We start from the raw sequence: 24,261 nt of genomic DNA, 5'->3' as shown, positions 1-24,261 counted from the left end.
GGGTGCTCTGTAATGAGGGCTATGTGCACGGTTCCTGTGTGCCCAGCCCTGCCGGGGTACCTGCCCAGGGGAGCTCTGTATCCTGGGAGGGGCCTGACCACGAGAGCTCCGTGGGCTGCTGGGGACCTGGTAAAGGATGTCAGGACAGTCAGTGAAGCCACCGAGGATATACCTCCAGTAGTTCCTAATTCCTACACCCTACTGGTCATTCTACCATCCACCAGGACATGGTATTCTGTATTAGGCTTCAATGATGCCTTCTTCTGTATTCCATTAGTCCCAGAGTCACAAGAAATTTTGGCTTGTGAGTGGCAGGACTCAACATACAACAAAAACAATACTGTTGGGCCATCCTGCCCCAAGGGTTCAAAAATTCCCACACCATCTTTGGGGAAACGTTAGCTAAACACCTAAAAGTTCTACCTCTGCAAAAGGGAACCCTCCTTCAACATGCAGACGACATTCTGATCGCCAGCCCTACTAAGGAGGCCTCTGAACTACCAAGCCAATAAAGGATAGAAGGTGTCGAAGAAAAAGGCTCAAATCTCACAGACTGCGGTGACCTGCCTGGGCTTCATTCTCACAGAAGGTCGGAGAAGCCCATCCCAGGAAAGGGAAGAAGCCATTTGCAGTCTGACCCCTTCTAAAACTTGAAGACAGCTTAGGGGCTCCTGGGGAGGCCGGGGATTGCTGCATCTGGATCCCGAACTACAGTCTAATAGCTGGGCCTCTATATGAAACACTGAAAGGAAAAGATGATGATCCTTTCGAATAGAATCCAGAAGCGGCCTTTCAAGAATGCAAAGAACAGTCAATTCAGACCCTTGCCCTGGAACTCCCTAATTTAGCTAAACCCTTTGAACTTTACATCCCCATAGAATGTGAATCGCCCTTGGAGTGTTAGTGCAAAAACTGGGACCACTTGAAATGGAACAATGCAAGAATGCCCTCCAGGTAGGATAAACTACGGTCACCAAGGGCTTGGCCCGCCGCCCCATCCAGCCAGGATACTGGCAGTATCTAAAAACCTGGAAATCAGCAGCCCGCGAATCCAGCTCCCTCCTAAGGGAAAAGGACCCCACGTGGTCATCCTAACCACCCACCATGCCCTGAAGTTGCAGGGGTCGCTCCGTGGGCACACTGACCTCGCGTGAGGAGGCCCTCCAACTCCAACCTCCAGAGAGACAACCGGGGGCAACGGTCCCCCATGACGACTCGTGTGACCATCACTTGACCTGGAGTTTCTCTCAGAAAACAACAAGAGTGTGCCCCAAAAGAGCAGACTACTGCTTGCAGGACTTACGGCACCCAGAGGGGAGCTAATAAGCTTGGCGGGGGAACCATATATCACGCTGTCACCATAGGAAAGCCTACAGACACCGCGGTGACGGCGGCCAATGAGACTGGCTGGACTCCTGGCTACTTCAAAAGGCCGTTGACTCAGTGACCGTCATGGTCCTGGATCACCACCGGCCCTGGAGTGCCTGGGAGTTGAGCGGGCAGGACTCTGACACCTGGTGCTGTTTGCACGTTGATTCAGGGGCCTAATTGAAGAAAGCACAGACTACTGGTCAGAGCATCTAGGCAGGCAGAAACCGTCAGCCTAAGGTGGCCGAACAAATGTGGGGCGGGGTAAAACCGCCCCCCGCCCCAGCGTCTCTGCGCATCTCTTTCCTGGACCCTTAAAGGTCATTAGAATCTATAACACTTCCAATGCCGGTGCTCAGGCGGACGAGCAGTAAGGCAGGAGGCCTGGGGACAATCAACCTCACCTGGAGGCTGCTGGGGAGAAGTTCTGCCCCTCCCCCCGCGTATGAGGACTCCCAACTCAGCACAAAGTAGTTACAGAAGAGGGGTCTGCACCCACAGCGCCCCAAGGATGAGGAACGGGACAAAAGGCAGAGGAGGGGTTTGTCACCGGCAAAGCCCATGAAAAATTCCTGGGAGATAAAAATAGAATCTGGGCAATAAAATAAAGTCTAACCTTTTTTTCCTCTGTGCTTTGTCTAATTTCACGTGCTCCTAGGGTTCTGCATGCAGAGGTCCCACAGCCGGCACTTCAGACCCGATTTCCTAATGCAGAATGGCTGGGTCGACACTTCAGCTCCCGGGGCCCCATGCACACTCCGCGACATAGAGCTGCAGCCAACCCGGCCCTCGAGAGCTCCGCCCCCTCCCTCCCGCTGAGGCTGCCGGGGGGGGGGGGGGGGGGGGGGGGGGGGGGGGGGATCCCTACACAGCAGCCCCGCCCACAGCCCGCGGGGGAGCGCACGCTCTCATCTCTCCATTCTCTGGTCAAAATATAAAGTTTCCTTTGCTTCTGAACCAAACTCAGTCTCGATCTGTTGGCTCCAATGACACTGGGCAGGGGGACCCTTGTTGGGGCCCACTCTGGAGGATCAGTAACAGAAATTGAGACTATTGTAACCTCAATGAACAGATGTGTGAGCCAAACTGTAGTTAACATAGAACAGTGTATAAGGCTCGGGTAAAATAAGATGTTTCTAACACTTCCATTTGATATTTCCATCACTTTATTATAAGCAAGTTCAGTGAAAAGGTTTGTCTTATTTGTCAGGTCAATATTAGAGAAACGAAGTGATTTCTTTCCAAGGATGTACATCTAATAATCTTGGTTAAAGCTTCAATCTTGTTTTAAATGCTTTTCCATTGAAAATGATACCTCTCTTTCAGCTCCCCCATTTCTGAGAAGTATAAAATCTTATAATTTATTATTACCAAAGGGGAAAGGTGGGAGGAGGGATAAATTAACACTTTGGGATTAACACATACACACTGCTATGTATAAAATAGATCATCAACAAGGAACTACTGTATAGCACAGGGAACTACACTCAACATTTTGCAATAACCTATAAGGGGAAATAATCTGAAAAAGAATAGATATTTTTATCAACATCATCTATCGACGACAGATAAAATGTAACCTAAGGGAGGCCGAAGGTGAGTTCTTCTGACCCTGAAAACTTCAATCATCTAAAGCTCAGACTCTGCCTACTGCCCAAGGCCCTTAGTGAATATACGTGTAGCCGTAGCTTAAAAATTACCTAGTTTGGGGTTCGGGAAGACACTGATTTGGAAAAATCCCTGGTGTTCTCCTTACATGCACTGGACCCTTCCTACTGCTAAAACATGCCTGTCACACCCAGAGGATGGTACACCATTTGATCGGGAAGAGTTCGGAAAAGGCACCACATCTCCTCATCTCCTGGTGCTCGGGTTCACCCCTCCAGCGTCTTTACTAACAGTCTCCCCACTTGCAGATGTCAGCACTGTCAACATCCTGTTGTGTACAGTTTGGAATTTGTCCAGAGGATGAAGTGGAAGGATGAGGAACAATGAGAGACAAGTCCTAGGTGTTCGGACAGGCACATGTCACTCTAATTTCCAATCAGGAAGACGAATTGACCAAAGGCTAAGATTGCCCACGGAAACAGAATAGGGCTTGAGGAAATCCCGCTGTTTTGTGGCCACTTCCCAAAAACACAAGTTGAAAAATGGAACTCAGGGGCACTAAAATTCACGAAACTGCAGAGTTGAAAATATCTATCGTCGAAAAATGTCTTGAGGTAAGTCACCTAAAAGGATTTGTAAGCAAGGGAGAATGGCAGGAAAGGGATTTGAAGAGGTAGACAGGACTCGCCATTAAGCACAAGAAAAGGGGCTGAACATCGCCAACGATGCAGTTGGCCACAAAGGGCGTATGCGTTTTTTCTGAATATATTCAAGAAAAGGGCATACACCCTTTTTAGCCAACCGAACAGGTGGGCACTGGAAATCAATACTACAAAAGGTATCACTTCGCATCAGTCAGAAGAGCCATCTTCATAAAGTGTAAACACCAGAAATGCAGGACAGGGCGAGGAGAAAAGGGAGCCCTGTGAGGCTAATAGTGGAAATGTAAATTGCCAACGGCCATTCTGGAGAAGTGTTTTGTGTTTACTAAAACATCTAAAAAATGAGCTACAGAGCATAGGGCACTTGCACTCATGGGCGTATATCTTGGGAAAAACAAAAATCGACAGGACACAGGCACCCCAATGTTTACCGCCTCTCTGGTTAAAAGATCCTCGACTAGGATATAACTTAAATGTCTCTGGAGGGAAAAAATGGATAGAGATGTGGTACTTATGTAGAGTGGAATATTACTCAGCCTGGAAATCAATGAAATATGGCCAGTTGTAACGACTCCGGAGGAGTTACGTATGATCATTCTAAGTGACATAAGTCAAAAAGAAAAAGACATATCATAAGATATCACTTAAAGATGGAATCAAAAATGGCTACACATGAAATAAATTACAAAACAGAAACATAGTCAAATATGTAGAAAACACACATAAGGCTGCTAAACGGGAAAGGTGGGGAGAGGTGAGGCATTATCCAGGAGGTTGAAATTAGCAAAGATACCGTTCCAAATACCAAATTGATAATCGACAAGGCCTACACGGTGCCTCAAAGAACTGCACTCAGCACACTCAAGTCAGCGGAAAAGAATATATACGACTGGTAAGAATCTGAAAAACAATTTATTGATGTCTCTCTGTACGTGAATCAAGTGGATGTACAGCAGCAAGAAACAGCATTGAAAAGCAGCTGTAACCCATATAATAATAAATTAAAAAAAATAAAAGACAGTGAGACAGAGAAAAATTCTTACAACTTTTGCTCAGGGGCTGTGATGCAACATGGATTGAACACATCTAGACCCACAGCAGGATGAGACATAAGACTGGAAATTGTTCACGCTAAGAGAATTAGTGAGGTTGGGTGAGGAAATGCAGACCCTTTAAAGTAATACTGCCTGGTACCCATTCCATGGGTCCCAAATCTGCAGGTTCAAGGGAATCTTCCTACAGCTAAAACATGCATGGGAAACCCAGAGGATGGTACACCGTGTGATCGCAAAAGGTTTCTAAAACGCACCTCATTTTTCCTCTCCTGGTGCTCGGGTTCGCCATTCCAGCCGCTTTACTAACAATCTCCCCACTTGGAGAATCAGCACCTTTAACCTCCTGTTTCGCACAGTTTGCAATTTGTCCGGAGGATGAACGGGAAGAGGGGGAACCAATGAGAGACTAGCTGTAGGTGTTTCGACAGGCACATTTCACTCTAATTTCCCATCAGGAAGAAGAATTAACCAAAGGCTCAGCCTGCCGCCCCGGAACCAGAATAGGGCCTGAAGCAGTCCTGCGGTTTTGGGCTCAGGGTACTAGTAACAGTGTTTGTTTACATAGGCTCTACACCTTTCACATGGGAGATTTATTTCCTGCTTTTTGGGAGATAGAGAGGAGGGTCCCTCTTGCTCTGTGCATTTCTTAAGTAACTTTAATTCCAAACAATCTGTCATACAGAGTGAAGTAAGTCAGAAAGAGAAAAACTAATGTCGGATATTAATGCATATATGTGGAATCTAGAAAAATGGTACAGATGAACCTATTTGCAGGGCAGGAATAGAAATGCAGATGTAAAGAGCAGACATGTGGACATGGCGGGGAAGGGGAAGGTGGGATGAATTGGGAGATTAGGTTTGACATAAATACACTACCATGTGTAAAACAGCTAGCTAGTGGGAACCAGCTGCATAGCACAGGGAGCTCAGCTCAGTGCTCTGTGATGACCTAGAGGGGTGGGATGGTGGGGTGGGAGGGAGGCCCAAGAGGGAGGAGATATATGTATACATATAGCTGATTCACTTCATTGTACAGCAGAAACTGTAAAGCAGAAATGCTTTACAACATTGTAAAGCAATTATACTCCAGTAAAAAAACAATCACTATGCCATTGTGGCATATTTTGGAGTGGCACTCCCTGAGCGACAGCCATGCACATAGGTTGGAATACATGCATAAATTTCCTTGCACTGTCAGCTGAGCACATTTAGCTCCCAAATGTAAGTTCTTAACATCATCCTCTAATAAAAGGAATCAGAGCTCTTTGAAGAAATGGCTGATGCTAAGACTGAGATGGTAGATATACATGCCAAGATAATCTTGAATCTTTTATCAGAAAGTAAGGAAGTACCAAGAAAAAAAAAAAAACCATAGATGGAGTGAGGAGTGATGTCAAAGGAGACAGGAGCCAATGAGAAGAGGTGTCAACAACCAAATACCCGTAGTGCTGAATTATAACCAAAACCTTAAAGTAACTATCCAGGTGTCCATGCTGGTAAAAATAAACGATGGCATAGGTTTTTTATAAATGGGATTGAACATAAATCTCCTATGCAAGAGAATTCCCAATAATTGGTAGAGACACTTGGTTGTCCACCAGGGAGTGGAGCTAAGCCCGCTCTCCTGAGGTGTGGGCTCCGCAGAGTGACTTCCTCCTGGAAGGTCACTGAAACAAAAGAAGTCTGAGAAACTGTCAGGGCCAAGAAGAGCCTCAGGGGTCATGATGAATAAATGTTATATAATACCCTGGATAGAACCCTGGAACAGAAAAGGGTAGAATGAAGGGAACCCGAATGAAATATGGACTTCAGTTAATAGTAAGGTATCGATATTTATTTATTCATTAATGTCACCATTGTGTAGAAAACTAGGGAGGAGAAAATAAAAGGCAAATAAGAGAAACTATTGCATCAAACTGGAAACCAAGAGGAAATGGGCGATTTCCTAGTGAAAATACACATTAACCAGATGGACCCTAAAATAAATACACACAAACCAATTAGCCATCCAGGGACCTCTCTCCTCTGCTGGTTCTCCTCTCATTACTCTGGGGTTTTCATTCCTGGGACAGGGAAAGAACAGGGACAGAGCTGTTTGGAAGCTCCCCTAAGATCTGAGCCCACCCAGTGTCTTCACCTCCCCAGCCAGGCCCCACCCAGTGAGGGGACCATATGGAGAAAGTCTCAAGAGTATTGATTCTGATGTGGCACCTAAGACTTTTTGATTCCAAGGAAATGGACACACTTACTGAAGCAAAATAGTATTATATTTTTTATATTTTAGAAACAAATTAATACTTGCAAGTGGCAAGTTTAAGAGTGAGTTTGGACCTGGCAGGTCGAGGGGCTCGTACCCTCTCAGTGTGACCTGATCCCTCTCCAACCCTATGTACTGCTAAGTGACTGTGGGGTCCCATGCACAGGCACAGTCTCTCTCACTGCATACGGGGCCTCCAGCAACTCTAGGCTGACACCAACTCAAATCCATTTTACCAGACAGGGTTTCTCCTTCTTTGGGTTCCATGAAAATCACAGCTTTAAATGCCTTTGGTCCAGCTTGGGTCACATTCTCATCCTGGAACCCAACACAGGAACCAGAGGATGGAACTCTGGATTGGCTAGATTTAGACCATCAACCCGTCTTCAAGGTGGGTGAAATGTTGGGTCGGCCTTTTGGAGCTGTTTGGACAGAAGGCAGGTAAAAGGGTGTTCCCAAAGGAAAGTGGCAATGCTGGGCTTGGCCATGAGAACAGATGCTGGGTGGAGGAAAGCAGCAGATTCCCTATCACTGACAGCCCACTGCACAGCTGTTGGATCTGAAGGCCAAGGAAGGAAGGAATCCACTTAGGGTCGGGGCTGCGGCCACCCATCCAGGGCCCTTGCTGTCCTCCCAGGATGACAAGAAGCTCTTCCATTTGCTGTAAAGCAAGGTTGCTGATGGTGGTAAACTCAAGGCTCCTGCTTTGGGAATCAGGTCCCTGAATCTCAGATACAGGCCCAGAATAGCCCGTGTGTCCTCAGAAGAAACAAAGACCTCATTCCTGCCCCTGGAGGGTGGGAGCCCGGGAATCACACCTGCCCCCTGGCCACATCAATCACCCATCTCCAAAGAACAAGTCTGCTCATTTTCCAGTCTCTTCTCTCTCCTTTACAAAGAGCAGAGACCAAATGCTAGGGTGGTAAGGAAACCCTTGCTCAGTGAAGCATGGGGAGGTTCAAGGATTACTTCATACCATGGAATGCAGAGTTGGCTGCCTTTCCAGAGATTCGGGGACCAGGCCCTGGACACACATGACTCTCCAAGACGATGTGTCCTCAGTGTGAAACTGTCAAGTGGGAGGCCCAGCTCCTCCCATATCTTTGATTCTTAATGAGTATGAATGTGAAAACCTTGTTACAACTGGAAGGCCAAAGGATTGCAGGATCACGGTCTGCAGTCTCGTTGCTGTGGCCAGGGTCACAGCAAGTGTTTAGAGGGTACTACGGCTCTCGACAGGCTAAGAGGCTGCGAGGGAGGAGGTCCTCTTCTCAACTGCAGGGATGTAGGGAATTGAAACATCCCAAGAGTGGCTGTTCAGTTGCTCAGCAGCACGGTCAGCTCAGTAGTTGGCCAAGGGGGCTTGACAGGGCCCAGGCTGGCCTGAGCTGGAGAACCACAGATGCCTTCCTGGATGGTTAGAGTCAAGGGCTGCCCTGGCTGAGACGTGATTGTCTATTGATGTCCACCCAGATGGGACAAATGTTCCACCAGTGCCCAGGAGGGCCCCACCAGCCTTCAAGAAGGCAGCATCGGGGGGCTGGTAGGTCACTCCACCCTGTCCTGTATAAATCCACACGTGTCCACTGAGTGTCCTACGTGTGAGGGCTATGCTGAAACATGGGCTGCCCAGAGAGAGTGGGTCAGCTCCACCCTTCTCAGATGAGAGGGTGGAGGAAAACTCTGCCTGCCCTCTGAGGCCTCACAACCCTTGACTAAGGTTGAGTTGGATTTGAAACAGTCAGTGACCAGAACAGACATTTCATTCTTCTACAGAGCCCGGGACTGAGAGACAGAAAAACAGACATCCAGCTGAACTCTCTGACTCATGTGTGACCCTGGGCAAATCATGTCCATCCAGGAGGCTTCAGGGAAAAGGAGAGGAAAGAGGAGGAAGTGACCAGTGATGCTTAAAGCTCACTCTAACCCTAACACTCAAAACCTAACACCGTCACCTAGAACCCTAATTCCCAACCTCTAATTCTATACCCTAACTACCCTAATCCCAGACCCTGAGACTCTCAACTCTGACCTGTAAAGTCTAAACCCTGACCCTTAGCCTCACCCTAACCCCGTCACCCTGACTCTACAGCTCTGACAGTAACCCTAAACCCTCACCCCAACCCCAGACCTAAACACTAGCCTCAGTCTAGCCCAGACCCATACCCTAGCTCATGCCCTAAGCCGTACCATAACCCAAACTAATATCCTATCCCTAACCCTAACCCTTAACCCTTAACTCTAACCCTGCAAGAGAACTTGTAATGGAACCCAAACCCACACACTAAAGTCCAAACCTGAACCCTGAATCCAAACCTTGAACTCACTCTGAAGCCCCTAACTTATAAACCTAACCCTGAACCACAAACCCCTATACCCAACAAGAGTCCTAAGCCTAATGCCCAAACCCTATTCTGAGCCCAAGCCCAAGCCCAAGCTCTGAGCTGAGCCCTGACCCTAGCCACTAGCCTTTAGCCCTTAGCCCTTAACCCCAAGCCCTTCCCCAATCCTGAGACCTGAAACTGAACCAGAACCAGAACATGAAAGCAAAACTAGAAATTAGAAACTAGAAACCAGAAACAGAATCTACGACCATAACCAGATACCAGAAAGTAGAAATCATAACCAAAACTATTAACAATAAATCCTGACCATAACCCTTAACACCAGGCTCAGCCCTAGCCCTACCCTCTAAGCCACTAACACCAACACCAATCTAATCAAATCACACAAATACATCTTAGAAAATGAAAACTACAGACCAGGAATCCCTTCTGAATATAGACGTAAGAATCCTCGACAAAATAATAGCAATATGAGGCCAACAGCACATCCAAAGGATTATGCACCATAAGCAAGTGCCTCTACACCAGAATTCCAGGTTGTTCAACATATCAAAGCCAAGCAATGTAATAGACCACAATAATCATGTGAAGTAAAAACACATGTCATATCAGTTGATGCAGAAAAAGCTGTAAACAAAATCCAATACTAATAGAAACACTCAAGAAAGTAAGAGTAAAAGGAAATTTGTTCAATATGATAAAGAACATTATACAAAACCCACAGCAAATGTCATGCTTGATGTTGAAGAACTAAAGGTTTACTCTTGAAATCAAGAATAAAGCCCTGATGCTGGCTTTCATCACTGTTACTCAATAATGTACTGGCACCTCTATGCAGAGCAATGAGGAAAGATGGAAAACCAGCCTTCCTTGTTGTGGGTTCCACATCAGCAGATTCAGCCAACTCTGGATAGAAAACAAAACAAAACACAAGTCCAGAAAGTTCCATTAAAAAAACTTGAATTTGCCACATGCCAGCAATTATTTCCATAGTATTTTTATTTCCTTCACAACTATTTACATGTCTTTTACATTGTAATACATTTATTATACATAATCTAGAGATGATTTAAACAGTACAGGAAGATGTGCTTAGACTATATGCAAATACTACACCATTTTATATAAAGGACTTAAGCATCCACAGATTTTGGTGTCCACAGGGTGTTCTGGAACCAATTCTCCACAGATACCAAAGAATGATTGTATAAACTCTTAAAACAACCATGGGGATAAATAATCATGACCTTGGATTTAGCAATTTTCTTAGATCTGACCCCAAAACACAAGCAATAAAAAAAAAAAATAGATAAATCGGATTTCCTCAAAATTACAAACAGTTGTGTTGGGCTTCCCTGGTGGTGCAGTGGTTGAGAATCTGCCTGCTAATGCAGGGGACACAGGTTCGAGTCCTGGTCTGGGAAGATCCCACATGCCTCGGAGCAACTAGGCCCGTGTGCCACAACCACTGAGCCTGTGCGTCTGGAGCCTGTGCTCCTCAACAAGAGAGGCCGCGACAGTGAGAGGCCCGCACACTGCGATGAAGAGTGGCCCCTGCTTGCCACAACTAGAGAAAGTCCTCGCACAGAAATGAAGACCCAACACAGCCAAAAATAAATAAATAAACAAATGTGGGGTTTAAAAAAAAAAGAAAAAGAAAAAAGAATATTATAAAAACAGTTGCGCACCAAAGATGCTATCCAGAGAGTAAAAAGACAGCCCACAGAATGGAAGAAAATATTTCCACATCATATATCTGATGGGAGTCTTTCCCCAGAATATATCTAGCACTTTTACAGTTCATCAACAAAAAGACAAACAGCCCAATTTTTAAAATGCAAAAAGGACTTGAATAGACACTTCTCCAGATAAAACAAACAGTCAACAACACATGAAAATGTATCAAACATCATTAGTCATGAGGGAAATGCAAATTAATACCATAATGCCATACTCCTTCAAACACACTAGAGTGCCTATAATAAAGAAAACTAGAAATAACAAATGTTGGCAACAATGTAGAGAAATTGGAACCCTTACACATTGCTTCTGGAAATGTAAAATGGTACAGCCTATGGGTACAATAGCTTGTGATTTCCTCAAAACAATAAAAATACAATTACCATATGGCTGAACAACTCCACTCTTAGATATATACCACAAAGAATTGAAAACATGTGTCCAAACAAAAAATTGCACACTAATATTCATAGCAATACTGTTCACAATAGCCAAAAGTTAGAAACAATTCAAATATCCATCAGTGGGTGAAAAGATAAACCAAATGGGGTGTATCCAAAATCTGCCATGTCTTTCTGCCATACAAAATAATAAAGTAAAAAGCTGCAGCCACTGTGGAAAACAACAGGGCAGTTGCCTCTAAAGGGTCACTCTGTGAGCTGTCTGTCTGCACAAGATTCTTGAGTTTGAATGGGTTGCACGGTGAGACTGGCCCTGGGAGAAAGGCTGAGTTTGGGATAAGCTGGGGGCGGTCCTCCCTGGCAGGAACCGGGGGGCCGGCTGGCTGCCAAGGAGACTCTCAGTTATGATGGTGGCCCATGTCTTCTGCGTCCGCGAGACTGGGGGATGCCAGTGGGTGCCCAGAACATGTTACTGTGGGGAACATATTTTATATACGAAGTAAAGTACATACTGAAAAAATGGAGAATAAAATAAAGGTGGTTGATAGTTGCGGGAGAAGCACTGGTAGTGAGATCCATCCAGGGTCTATAGCTCTAGCTTGTCAACACTGCTCTTATCTCTGGGACTAAGTGGACTAGAAAAGGTGCCCGCTGGGCAGTCATTCTGTGATGGGTCTTTGCTGAGGTCAGCTACTCTTACCAGTGTGTCCCTGCACAATCTTTTGCTCTTATGAGTCTGTGTTTTGGAAACAAGTTGCACGTTTCATGTTCCATAAGCCTCAGGGGTGGAATTTCTGGTATGACAGCTTGTAGCTGCTGAAGAAACATGTTTGCTTGTGCCCCTTTCAAAGGAAGCAGCAAAAGGAGAAAGCTGAAGTGAGGAAAAAGAAAAAGAAAGTTCCCATTTCCACAGCAGGACTTAAATACCCTTTCAAGTATCATCCAACATCCACTCAAAAGTCTTTGTGAAGAAGTACTAGTAATGAAATTAATTAATATTTCAGGCATTTATTCCCCCATTTTGTTTTAGGGCAGCCAGCATTTTGATCAGGTGGCAAATTCTGTGCAATGTCACTGCATCTGCATTAGCCCTCCTGGGCCCGTGTGTGTAACCTGACGGGTGTTTATCAAATGTGAGCGAGGTATCAGGGTCAGGGGAGGAGAGGAAAAGGCAGCACATTCCTGACCTGTCCTGGAACAGCCGCCTCTTTGGCGGCTGGTCTAGTGACAGTCAAGGGGAGGGAACACAGTCCGCTGGCACAGGGTCCCAGACTAAGGAATCTCCCCAGTCATCTGGGCACAAGAGCAAAATCAGGCAACCTTGGTAAGAAGGTAACAGCTTTGGGGTTACGTACACTGCTGAAAACTAGAGAGACTGGATTAGATGATGGATTACGTCCCATCAGAGCTCTATACCACGACCGCATCAGTTAGTGTCTGGATCCCTGGGATGCCAGATTCTCACAGAACTTGAGTTTAGTGGGGGAACTGCATCATCTCGCTACCTAGAGAGTGACTCTCAGCCCTCGTGGTGCTACAATCACCTGTGGGACTCAGATACCCAGGTCTTACCCCCCAGAGAGATTTGGCTTCCATTTGCTTGGAGCCCAGGCATCATCAGTTTTTAAAAGCTCTTCAGGGCTTCCCTGGTGGCGCAGTGGTTGGGAGTCCACCTGCCGATGCAGGGGACGCGGATTTGTGCCCCAGTCCGGGAGGGTCCCACGTGCTGTGGAGCGGCTGGGCCCGTGAGCCATGGCCGCTGGGCCTGCGCGTCCGGAGCCTGTGCTCCGCAACGGGAGAGGTCGCAGCGGTGAGAGGTCCGCGTACAGCAAAAAAAAAAAAAAAAAAAAAAAAAGCTCCTCAAATGATGTGACCAACAAGGGCTTAATTTCCAAAATATACAAACAGCTCATACAACTCAACAACAACAACAAACAACCCAATCAAACATGGGCAGAAGACCTAAATAGACATTTCTCCAAAGAAGACATAGAGATGGGCAACAGGCACATGAAAAGATGCTCAACATTGCTAATTATTAGAGAAATGCAAATCCAAACTATAGTGAGCTACCACCTCACACCAGTCAGAAAGGCCATCATCAAAAAATCTACAAACAGTAAATTCTGGAGAGGGTGTGGAGAAAAGGGAACTGTTGGTTGCACTGTTGGTGGGAATGTAAATTGATACAGTCACTATGGAGAACAGTATGGACGTTCCTTAAAAAACTAAAAATAGAGCTACCATATGACACAGCAACCCCACTCCTGGGAAAATATATGGAGAAAAACATGGTTCAAAAGGATACATGCACCCCAATGTTCATTGCAGCTCTATTTACAACAGCCAGGACATGGAAGCAACCTAAATGTCCATCGACAAAGAATGGATAAAGAAGATGTGGTGCATATATACAATGGAATATTATTCAGCCATTAAAAAGAATGAAATAACGCCATTTGCAGCAACATGGATGGGCCTGGAGAGTCTCATACTAAGTGAAGTAAGTCAGACAGAGAAAGACAAATATCATATGCTATCATTTATATGTGGAATCTAAAAAAAATGATACAAATGAACTTACTTACAAAACAGAAACAGACTCAGACTGAGAGAAAGAATTTATGGTTACCAGGGGGAAGAGAGGAGAGGGATAGATTGGGAGTTTGGGATTGACTTATACACACTACTATACTTAAAACAGATAACAAACAAGGGCCTACTGTATGGCACAGGGAACTCTGCTCAATATTCTGTAATAACCTAAATGGGAAAAGAATTTGAACAAGAATAGATACATGTATATGTAGAACTGAATCACTTTGCTGTACACCTGAAACTAACACAACACTGTTAATCAACTATGCTCTAATATATTATAAAATAAAAATTTTTTAAATAAAAATTTAAAAAATATTGTATGTAGATATTCCACCCTCAAGGAGGTGAAGCTTAACTCCCCACTCCTTAAGGATGGACTGCAGAGAGACTTCCTTCCAGTGAAGACAGTGTGGAAAGGGTAGGGGATGGGAGGGTAACTTCACAGTGGAGGAACCTGACAAACACTCTCTTTGGCCAGGTGGTTGAGGTCGATATCAACAGTGATAAGTCATGTTGATAGAATGTACACTTGATACGATATGATGTGATGAAAATGGCACTTTACCTCTGTGGTCTTCCTCCTCAAAACTCAAAATCCACCTTTAATAAAGAGAGAAACATCAGGACTTCCCTGGTGGTGCAGTGGTTAAGAATCTGCCTGTCAATGCAGGGTTCGAGCCCTGGTCCAAGAAGATCCCACATGCCGCGGAGCAGCTAAGCCCGTGCACCACAACTACTGAGCCTGTGCTTTACAGCCTGTGAGCCACAACTACTGAGCCCACGAGCCACAACTACTGAGCCACGTGCCACAACTACTGAAGCCCATGCGCCTAGAGCCCGTGCTCCACAACAAGAGAAGCGACCACAATCAGAAGCCCGCGCACCACAACTAGAGAAAGCCCGCACACAGCAACGAAGACCAAACACAGCCAAAAATAAATAAATAAAATAAATAAATTTATTTTTTAAAAAAGAGAGAAACATCAGATAAATCTCAAATGAGAAACAGTCTCCAAAATACCTGACCAGTATCCTCAAAAGTGTCACCAAGAAGAAGAAATGACTGAGAGAAATTGTCACAGCTCAGAGCAGACTGGGAGTCCTGCCAACTACACAGGAAATTAGGGAGAAAGTAGAGAAATCAAAAAAAAATTATGGCCATAATTAATAATAATATGTCAATATTAGTTCATAAATCACAACAAACGTTAATAGTGTAAGATGTTAATAATAGAGGAAACTGAGTGTGGGGTGTATGGGAAATCTCTGTACAATCTTCCTAACTTAACTTTAAATCTAAACTGCTCTGAAAAAAAAAAAGAAACTGTGTATTGATAAAGGCAACTCTACCATGGGTTTAGAAAGGGCAGTGGCCACCTGCATTCTGTCAAGTACAGACCATAAACAAAACCAAACAAAGATTTATGTGAAGTTGTTTATGATGAGCTATTTATTAGTGTGGGAGCCAACTTAATCAGAAAATGGTCGAGTAGATTATGACATAATCACATGGCAGAATATTAGGCAGCATTGAGAGTTATGTTTTCTACAGATACTTAGTGGCAGAAAATGCTTACAATAAAGAGTCAGAATAAGAGATTGCAAAATTGTGTGTTACTCAATTTTATTTTTTTAATTATTTAAAAATAAAATGTAGACATTGCTCTAGAGAGGTTACCAAATTATGTACATGCAACTGAATTTTACTTAAAACGTATATCTGTGATATATGTAAATATATAAAACAGTGGCTACCTTTCAGTGGAATGGTTATGGGTAGACATAGCTCTGGCTTTTTATTTTGAGATTTTTCAAATGAGGAAGAAAGTTTAAAAGAACAGTATAATGAATACCTATATGGACTTTAAACAGATTCACCACAAGTTAACATTTTGCCATATTTGTGTGCACATGTGTGTATGTGTGCATGTGTGTGCACACATTTTTGTTCCATTATCACATCTAAGAATGTTTAAAATAACCCCATAATAATGGTTACCTATCCATATTCGAAATGCCCCCCCGAAACCAACTGCAATTGGTTACTAGGTAATCTTTAATCTTTTTCAATCTAGAAACAATCACTCCACTTTTTCCGCATGACAGTGAAACATTGTCATGGAACAATGACATGACATTTGGAACATTCCAGCCCAGCTGTCTTATAGAATGTAGATTATGGGTGATTACTAACATATTGTTTTCTTTTCATCTCTTTTATAATTTTTTGCCATGAGCACTTTTTTTTCAGAAAATAACAAAAGGTTTAAAAAACTACCTTTTTTTTTTTTGGAATTCGTTAGGTGACACTCAACAGGAGTTGGGTTTGTTACCAAACTTGGGTCTGTTCATCCGTGTGCAGGAAAGCCAGTCTACGGACACTGGGTCGTGATGAAGGAAAGTACAGAGTTTATTGCAGAAGCCAAGCAAGGAGAATGGGCAGGTAATGCTCAAAAGACCCGAACCCCCTGATGGCTTTCAGGGAAGGTTTTTTAAAGACAGTGTGTGATCTCAGGGCATGTGATCAGCTCATGCACAATTTTCTGATTGGTGGCTTGTGAGGTAACCAGGTGAGGTCACAGGGGTTAGCGTTAGCAATCCTTAAGCTCCAGCTGGTCTGGGGTCTCCGTGCTGGTGGGTTAACTTCCTGCACCTGGTAGGGGTTTTAGTATCGGCAAAACAGCTCAAGGACATTACTATCTACAGCCCCTGAGGAAGAACTAAAGGTCCTTGACTTTGTTTTATGGCTAAACTATTATTATTTTGTCTTGCTTGACTGCTTTCCTTTGTTTCTGTTTTTTTTTTTTTTTTTCACTTCTCTGGTTAAATTTGCTCTTTGAAACTTGGGGAAGGTCTAGATGGCTAAAGCTTTTCTATAAACAAAAGGCAGGTGACACTGGGGGAAGGCCCCGCAGGACCCCTACAGGGTCCTGCTTGGTATTAGGTTGGGGAGGGACTGGTGGCAACGGTGGGCAAACAGCTAGGGGTCCACAGATTTCTCTCTGACAGTGAGAATGGATGGTCACAAATCTCCCAACCCAGCTTCAACGGTCCTGTGATCCTGCAGGAGGCTTGGCAAATGGCCTGGAGATCCTGCACGTGTTCTCAAGGTCAACGTGTGGGACCAAGGGTTTGTAATAAATTCTCTCTTCACCATCAGTGGACTTAAGCACGTCAGCAGTGACCACCTCCTCCAGACCCAGGGACACAGTGAGAAATAAGTGTGGTGACTGTAAAATGTTCTTCTGAACTGGGGTCCTTCTTAGACTGAGAGGGCTGCTATTAATAACTGAGCCGAGAGGACAGGTGTAAACTGAGGGTGTCTGCAGGAATCAGAGGGGTTGAGGTCCTGCTTTGGAGACACAAAGAAGGGCTTCTCAGAACTGATGCCAAGGAGGTTTTTCTAAGCCCAGACCTAAGTGCCTTCACACAAGGGTGTTCACAGCACTGGTGCCTGGTATGAGATGCCCAGGGCTGTCCTGAGCTACTCTCGATGGGACACCCCAGCTCGGCTTTGCCCCTGCACAGAAATATGGAGAGCCTGGCTTGTCTGAGAGGCTCAAACCAAGAAGTTTTTGTTTGCTTTACTTACACGTGAACATTTAAATATTTTTTTGAACACTTCAAAACCATGAGACCAGAGAGCTTTGCATTTTAGGAGAAAAGGATGATTAAATGGGCAGGGCAGGGAGGGACTTCCCTGGTGGTGCAGTGGTTACGAATCCGCCTGCCAATGCAGGCGACGCGGGTTCGAGCCCTGGTCCGGGAAGATCCCACATGCTGCGGTGCAACTAAGCCCGTGCGCCACAACTACTGAGCCCATGTGCCACAACTACTGAAGCCCGCGTGCCTCGAGCCCATGCTCCACAACAAGAGAAGCCACTGCAATGAGAAGCCCGTGCACTGCAACAAAGGGTAGCTCCCGCTCGCCGCAACTAGAGAAAAGCTCACGCGCAGCAACGAAGACCCAAAGCAGCCAGAAATAAAAAATAAATAATAAACATAAATATTTAAAAAAGAAAGAAAAGAAAAAGAAAGACCTGGTTCAGATAAACCTTTAAAAAAAATGGGCAGGGGGACATTCAAATTATTTAACAACCATCATGGCATGGGCGCTGACTGGATGGATACTGGCCAGATGTCCCCCCCTTAGTGGGTGGGCCGTGGGGAGAAGTGGTGTGGGGAGGGTGCTGGAGGGCTCAGGAGCTGCAGCAAGACACCTACCACTATGGATCGTGTCCACATTTCACAATCCATTTGGCCGAGTGGCTGAATGTCAGCCTGGCAAAGGGGCCTGTTCAGGGTAGGTTGCTTTCAAACAGACCCGTGATCTTAGCACTGCTTCTCCTAGGGTCTGTTCAGGAAAAATACTTGAAGGGATAGCGCTGTGTCACATCTAAATGGGAGCAGACACAAGTCATGGAGGAGAGAAGGGCAGGGAGACCTAACTAGTGGAAGAAAAAGAACAAAGAAAAGAACCATTTGGGTTTTTCCATAAGCAGCTGTGCTACAGCCTCTCAGTGGCTTTAATACATGAATTTAACTTTAAGTCAGCCCTCCAAAACATGTCAACGGTAAGGAAAAACACCAATTTCCTCCACGGGGGTTACTAGGCAATAGATCTAAGGTTAGAAGTGTGCACAGAAATAGATTGCGGGCACTTCCCTGGCGGGCCAGTGGTTAAGACTTCGCCTTCCAATGCAGGGGGTGCGGGTTCGATCCCTGGTCAGGGAGCTAAGATCCCACATGCCTTGGGGCCAAAACACCAAAACATAAAATGGAAGCAATGTTGTAACGAATTCAATAAAGACTTTAAAAATGGTCCACCTAAAAAAAGAAAAGAAAAGAAAGAAAGAAATTGTGATTATGCCACCAAACATGTAGGAGGACCCTGAGGGCACTCTGCTGGGTCGGGGAGGCCACAGGCTCACGGGGCAAATCATGGGGGTCCCTGCCCTTCTTGCCTCACTGGCGATCGCGGGGAGGTGAGAACGGGGCGGGGGGGGGATCTTCCGGCACCTCCCTGTCCTTCACAGGCCACGTCCAGTCTGCGAACGACTCCAAATCTGTCTTGCACTGTATTCTCCAATACTTGGCGACAACCCTCTTCAGGTGGCCATGCGGCAGGCGTCCCTACCCCACTGGACGAGGTGGCCTCACTCTGCGCCCCAGTCCTCCCGGGCTCCCTCCGCCGCGGGGCCCCCTCTTGACATGCATCCCCATCCCAACCGCAGACTCCCAGGGGCAGGTCTTGACAGAGTGGGCCAAGAGCAGGTGGGGCAAATGGTGTAGAACAGGCCCGACGGGAGCCGAAGTCAGGGCCCAGGGCTGGTCAGGGCAGCGAGGGACTGCTTTGCGGAGGGCATCCTGGAAACGTGGGGCTGAGGAACCGGCAGTGAGCGGGACTCTGCAGGAAGACAAGACTAGGAAGGTGGAAGCTGGGGGCAGGGACGTGTGTCGAGGCAATGGCCTGAAACAAGGCCCAGGTGTGCTCCTGACCTGTCTGGGAGCGGTCGGTGGGGGGCACGGATGGATGCAGGTAGGGGCCTGGATGCCAAGGCCTTCACTTCCCCACTTGGTGACTTGGAAGGGGTCGAGGAACTGCAACTATCTGCCTGAGAGGCCCACACATCCCCCCCCCACCTCATCTCCGTCCACACCCTCACTCTGAGCCCTTCCCTGGTTCTGCCTTTCTCTTTCCTGCTTAAGCTAAAGCCGGCCTGGCCATGGCTCGGGAGCACCGCTTCCCGTCCCCCGGTCCAGCACAGACGGCCCTGCCACGGCCCTCAGAGAAGGCCCACCACGTCCAGTCACCCGGCACACACCCCCACCCCTCCCCAGAGCTGTTTCGGAAAGTTCCCGTGGAGACAGCTGACTTCCTTGGCAAGCTACGAAACATCGAAGGTTACCCTAAAACCACCAACATTTGTTCCTGCCTTAGGCAGGGATGGTTTGATTCTCATAACAGAAACTGTGTGTCACGGATATCTTTTGGGAGTTTTCGGCGATCTGGCTTCTGAACCCCTTTTTCTGTTTGGAGTATCCCCACCACGGGAGCCGAACAAAATCAGATACCACCTTCCCCCTTCCCTTGCCACCAGAGGACGGGCGGCTGAGCTGGGCCAGTCAGATGCTCCCAGCCCAGGTTCTGCATCAAGAGCCAGTGAGGCGAGGAACCAGGATGGGAGGATCCTCTCTGGCGATGGTGCTGACAAAGCAGCAACCCCAGTTCCTGTGGTGGAAGCAGCAGCTGGGGAGGCCCAGCGCCTGCTGCGGGTCACTGGGCCTTTGCTGCTTAAATCAGCCCGTCTGTTCCTGTTGCTCTCATCCAGGAGCATTCCCTGGAGCATATCACCGGACATGGGAGGAAACGCAGCCTGACGTGAAGGAGCTGGAAGGGTATCTGGGAGCCTCCAGGGCTGCGTGCCTCTGCAGGACTCACAGTCCCTGAATCTGCTTCTCTCTGCACATAGACTTTATTCCCTAAAAAATGAAGTTATCTAATCGTAACAACCACATTGGTTAAGCATAAAAAATCCCAGCCATTCAGAGCTATATTGAGTCAAAAGTACAGTCCCCAGCATCCTTCCAGCTCCCTCTCCCCAGAGGTGGTGCTGTGAACACTTTGGGGTGAGCTTCTAGCTCTTAGTCAGGTCTTTGGAGCAACACACACATGTATGTGCACATGCCCATCAGGGTGGAGCTTAAGCTGGGCATCCTTCAGGGCAGTCCTGCCCTGCAGTGCCGGGCCAGTCCCTGCTGGGAGAGAAGATGGTGGACAGTGTTCCCTGTGCAGCACCTGTGTCTGTGACCACTTTAGTTACTGGGTGCTCCATCTTCATCACCCCAGGTGCTCCATCATAAAAACAGGATTATAGGCCACATCAGGTGGGAACACGTGCCACGGGGGACAGCAGAGAAGGGCAGAGGGGGAGTAGCGGTGCTGGAGTGTCAGGGAGGGCGTGTGGTCAGGGCAAGCCTAGTGGAAGACAAGACGGGAACCAAGTCCTAAGGGAGGGAAGCGTCAGCCACGTGGTTTCTGAGCAAGGGCATTCCCAGCAGAGGAACAGCCAGTGCAAAAGCCCCGAGGCAAGGCTGGCATCTCCAAGGACCAGCAGGGGCCAGTCTATGGAGTGGAAGCCACACTGGAGAAGCCAGAGGGACCTTCCTTCCAGGTAAGACTTGGGCTCCCCATCTGAGGGAATGGGCACCAATACCAGGCATGAGCAGGGGCAGCCTGGCCTAACCTATGTCTGCTGTTCTGAGAACAGACTCTGGGCAGGGACAGGAGGGGCCGCCAGGAGGCCAAAGCACAGCCCAGGCTGGTGGCAGCAGGTCCCCAGCGAGATGAGCTGGGATATCGGATCCGTTCTGAGGAATAGTCTGATAGGCTGGGCGTGAGCCCGAGAAGCAGGCTCCTTGTTGGTGTGTGTATGCGAGCAGCTGGCATTCCCTTTATCCGAGAAGGGGCAGGTGGTCAAGTGGTTCTTTCACAGGGGACTGACAGGATTTCTGTTTTAGAAGTTTGAATTTGACGTGGCCATTAGGTAATTACTCCTAAAACCTTGGTCGGCAGAGCTGCAGGGCTGGTGGCTCTCTTTGCACAGTTCCTAGACCTCCTTGGGGACTGAGACTTCAATTCCTGCCCCCAAATTAAAATTTGGAAAAGCCTGCTGGTTTGGACCAGACTGGCTCTGCCTACATCCCAGGGAAAGTCAGGCACAGACACGTCCCACCCGGTGCCCTGAGGAGCCACCCTGATGAGGTCTGTGCTTCAGAGAATGATGGCCGAGCACAGATGTGAACTGCAGGGGCTGTCACTTCAGAGTCTGAGCCGGGAACGGGGACCTGGAACCACACCCTTGCAGGCAGGTGCACAGGTCTGAGCAGGAACAAGCTCCACAGTGACACCGGGGCAGCAGCTGTGGGTCAAACCCTGCTGTCTCGGTGTCTGGTTACTTTTCTTCCTTCTTATCTGTGGTCCTCACCGCATACACTCCACTTTGCTTTTATCTGCTAATCTGATTGGCAGAAAATGAATGTTGTTTCATTTTGCATTTTCGTAATTCCTAGAGGGGTTTGAGCATCTTATATGAGTAATGAATTATACCAAATTGTTGTTGTTTCTTACTGATGTTTTCATGCCCGCTGTATTCTTTTCTCTCTGGAGGACAGTCCTCTGTGCTGTGTAATGCATGGCGTGGAAACGGACACAACAGCTCAGTTCAATATGGATTGGGTGGCCTTTCTGAGCCCACTTCCAAACGTGTCAGAGAGGCCATCCAGCTCACCTGACAGATCTACTTTCTACCCTGGGGCCAATAACTGCTGGTGAGCAGGGTCAGCCCCTGTGGCCCACTGCCCTCAGCTGAGGCAAATCCCTGGTAAAGAGGGATGGTGGGAGAAACGACTGGCAGCTCCGTCACACAAGGATGTGCCCTCCAGATAACCCCAGTGATGCATGGCGCTCACCAGTCCTTACCCCAGAGCGGCCAGTAGGGACTCCACTGTTGGTCCAGTGGTAAAGAATCCACCTTCCAATGCAGGGGACGTGGGTTCAATCCCTGGTCGGGGAACTAAGATCCCACATGCCATGGGGCACAATGAGGGAGACTGCGTGCCGCAAACTACAGAGCCCATGTGCTGGGGAGCCTGCGCGCCACAACTACAGAGAAGCCCGCCCATGCACCGCAACGAAGATCCTGCATGCCACAACTAAGACCCGACACAGCCAAAAAAAAAATTTTTTTAAGAAAAAAAAAAAAAAATATATATATATATATATATATACATACACACACACACACACAAGTGGCCAGTTATGTGGCTTGGACTTAACCAACAGGTCATTAGGAACCTTTATGTGTTTTTGAGTGGGGGGAAGAATTTTCAAGGTGGTGTTTTAAGCATTTTACTCTGACAGTGTGTTAGATGGAGGGTGGAAGGTTCAGCTGGAAATACGCTCTAACAGCAAACCAGGAGGCAAAGGACAAGTGCCTTTTAGGAAGGAAAACAGACCCCCATCAGATACTGTAAGGCAGAGTCTGCACGAGTTGGACACATCTTGTTAGGTAACGGATGGGAATCAGAAGACACGGTGTTGTTTTATCCACGTTCACACCGAGGCTCGGGGTGCAACAAGAAACGCTAACACCCAAGCCCCAGCATCGCCCACCCTCACTGACTGGTCTCCACCCTGGGGACTCAGCAGGTCCATGTCCAGCCAACCACTCTGAACACTCGGGTCCTAGCTAGTCGCTGTTTGATTAATATGTGGCCACTTTCGCATCATTTTGGCTCTCAAGTTGCTATTTTTCCACAGCCCCAAAAGCCCTCTCTTCAGAATGACAGATCTTCTGCGCAATCCACTCCTAGCCCTGGCCCCAAACCTCGTCAATGTCGTTGCTGTTTTCTGGCTACAATGATTCTGCTGTTCTGTGGGAGCATGGGGCAGGGGAGATTGGTAAACATGCTCCCAGGGGGGCAGTGGGCTCCTGAAAGAGCCACACCTCTGCTGTCACACCACAACAGGAGGAGGCGCCTTGCCCAGGACGCAGCTATGATAAAAAGCGACTGATGCAGAAGCCAGAGTACGTAGGGCTGACTTAAGGAAAGGTCGAGGGAAACAAACTGGCCATGCACCTCAGCCTAGCACTTTCTGAAACCATGGAGCTGTAAAACCCTCTGAGATAGGATTGAGAGGAAGTCTCACAGGACATTCAGTGTCAGGGGAAGGGAAGGTCAAAGCAGGAGGGAGGGAAGCTCTGAAATGAACTGCCTCTTAGAGCTAAGTTAGGGGCTCATCTTACTGCGCTGCTGGAGGTCTGTTATCTCTGTGTGGATGGGGAGAGTCAGGGTTGTGCCGAGGCGGTGTTTGTGCAGCCAGGTGGCACGGGACACCTTGGCGTACTGCGTGCACCTTTGGCCAGGACGCGAGGTGGGTCAGAGGCAGTTCGGCCCCTGGATACAGACGAGGCCCTGGACCGGCGCCCACTCCCAGCAGGCGCACAGGTGGAGACTGTTGCCTCTCTCACCTCTTCTTTCCTGTCTCCAGCTTTAACTCCTCCTACCCTGAGTTTTCAAAGCCTCCACGCTTGTCCCGAGTTGCACTCCTTTCAACCTCCCACCCAACGGGTACTTCTCCACAGCCTGGTCCAAGGCATCTGTCGTGGGGAAAGCAGCTGATGTCATGTCCAGTAGAGCGTGACCTCTGAGCAGTGGCTC

This window comes from Leucopleurus acutus (assembly GCF_964270905.1).
Source record: "Leucopleurus acutus genome assembly, chromosome: 12".
Taxonomy (NCBI): domain Eukaryota; kingdom Metazoa; phylum Chordata; class Mammalia; order Artiodactyla; family Delphinidae; genus Leucopleurus; species Leucopleurus acutus.
The sequence above is the reverse complement of the archived record's forward strand: the minus strand, read 5'-3'. Positions refer to the sequence as shown.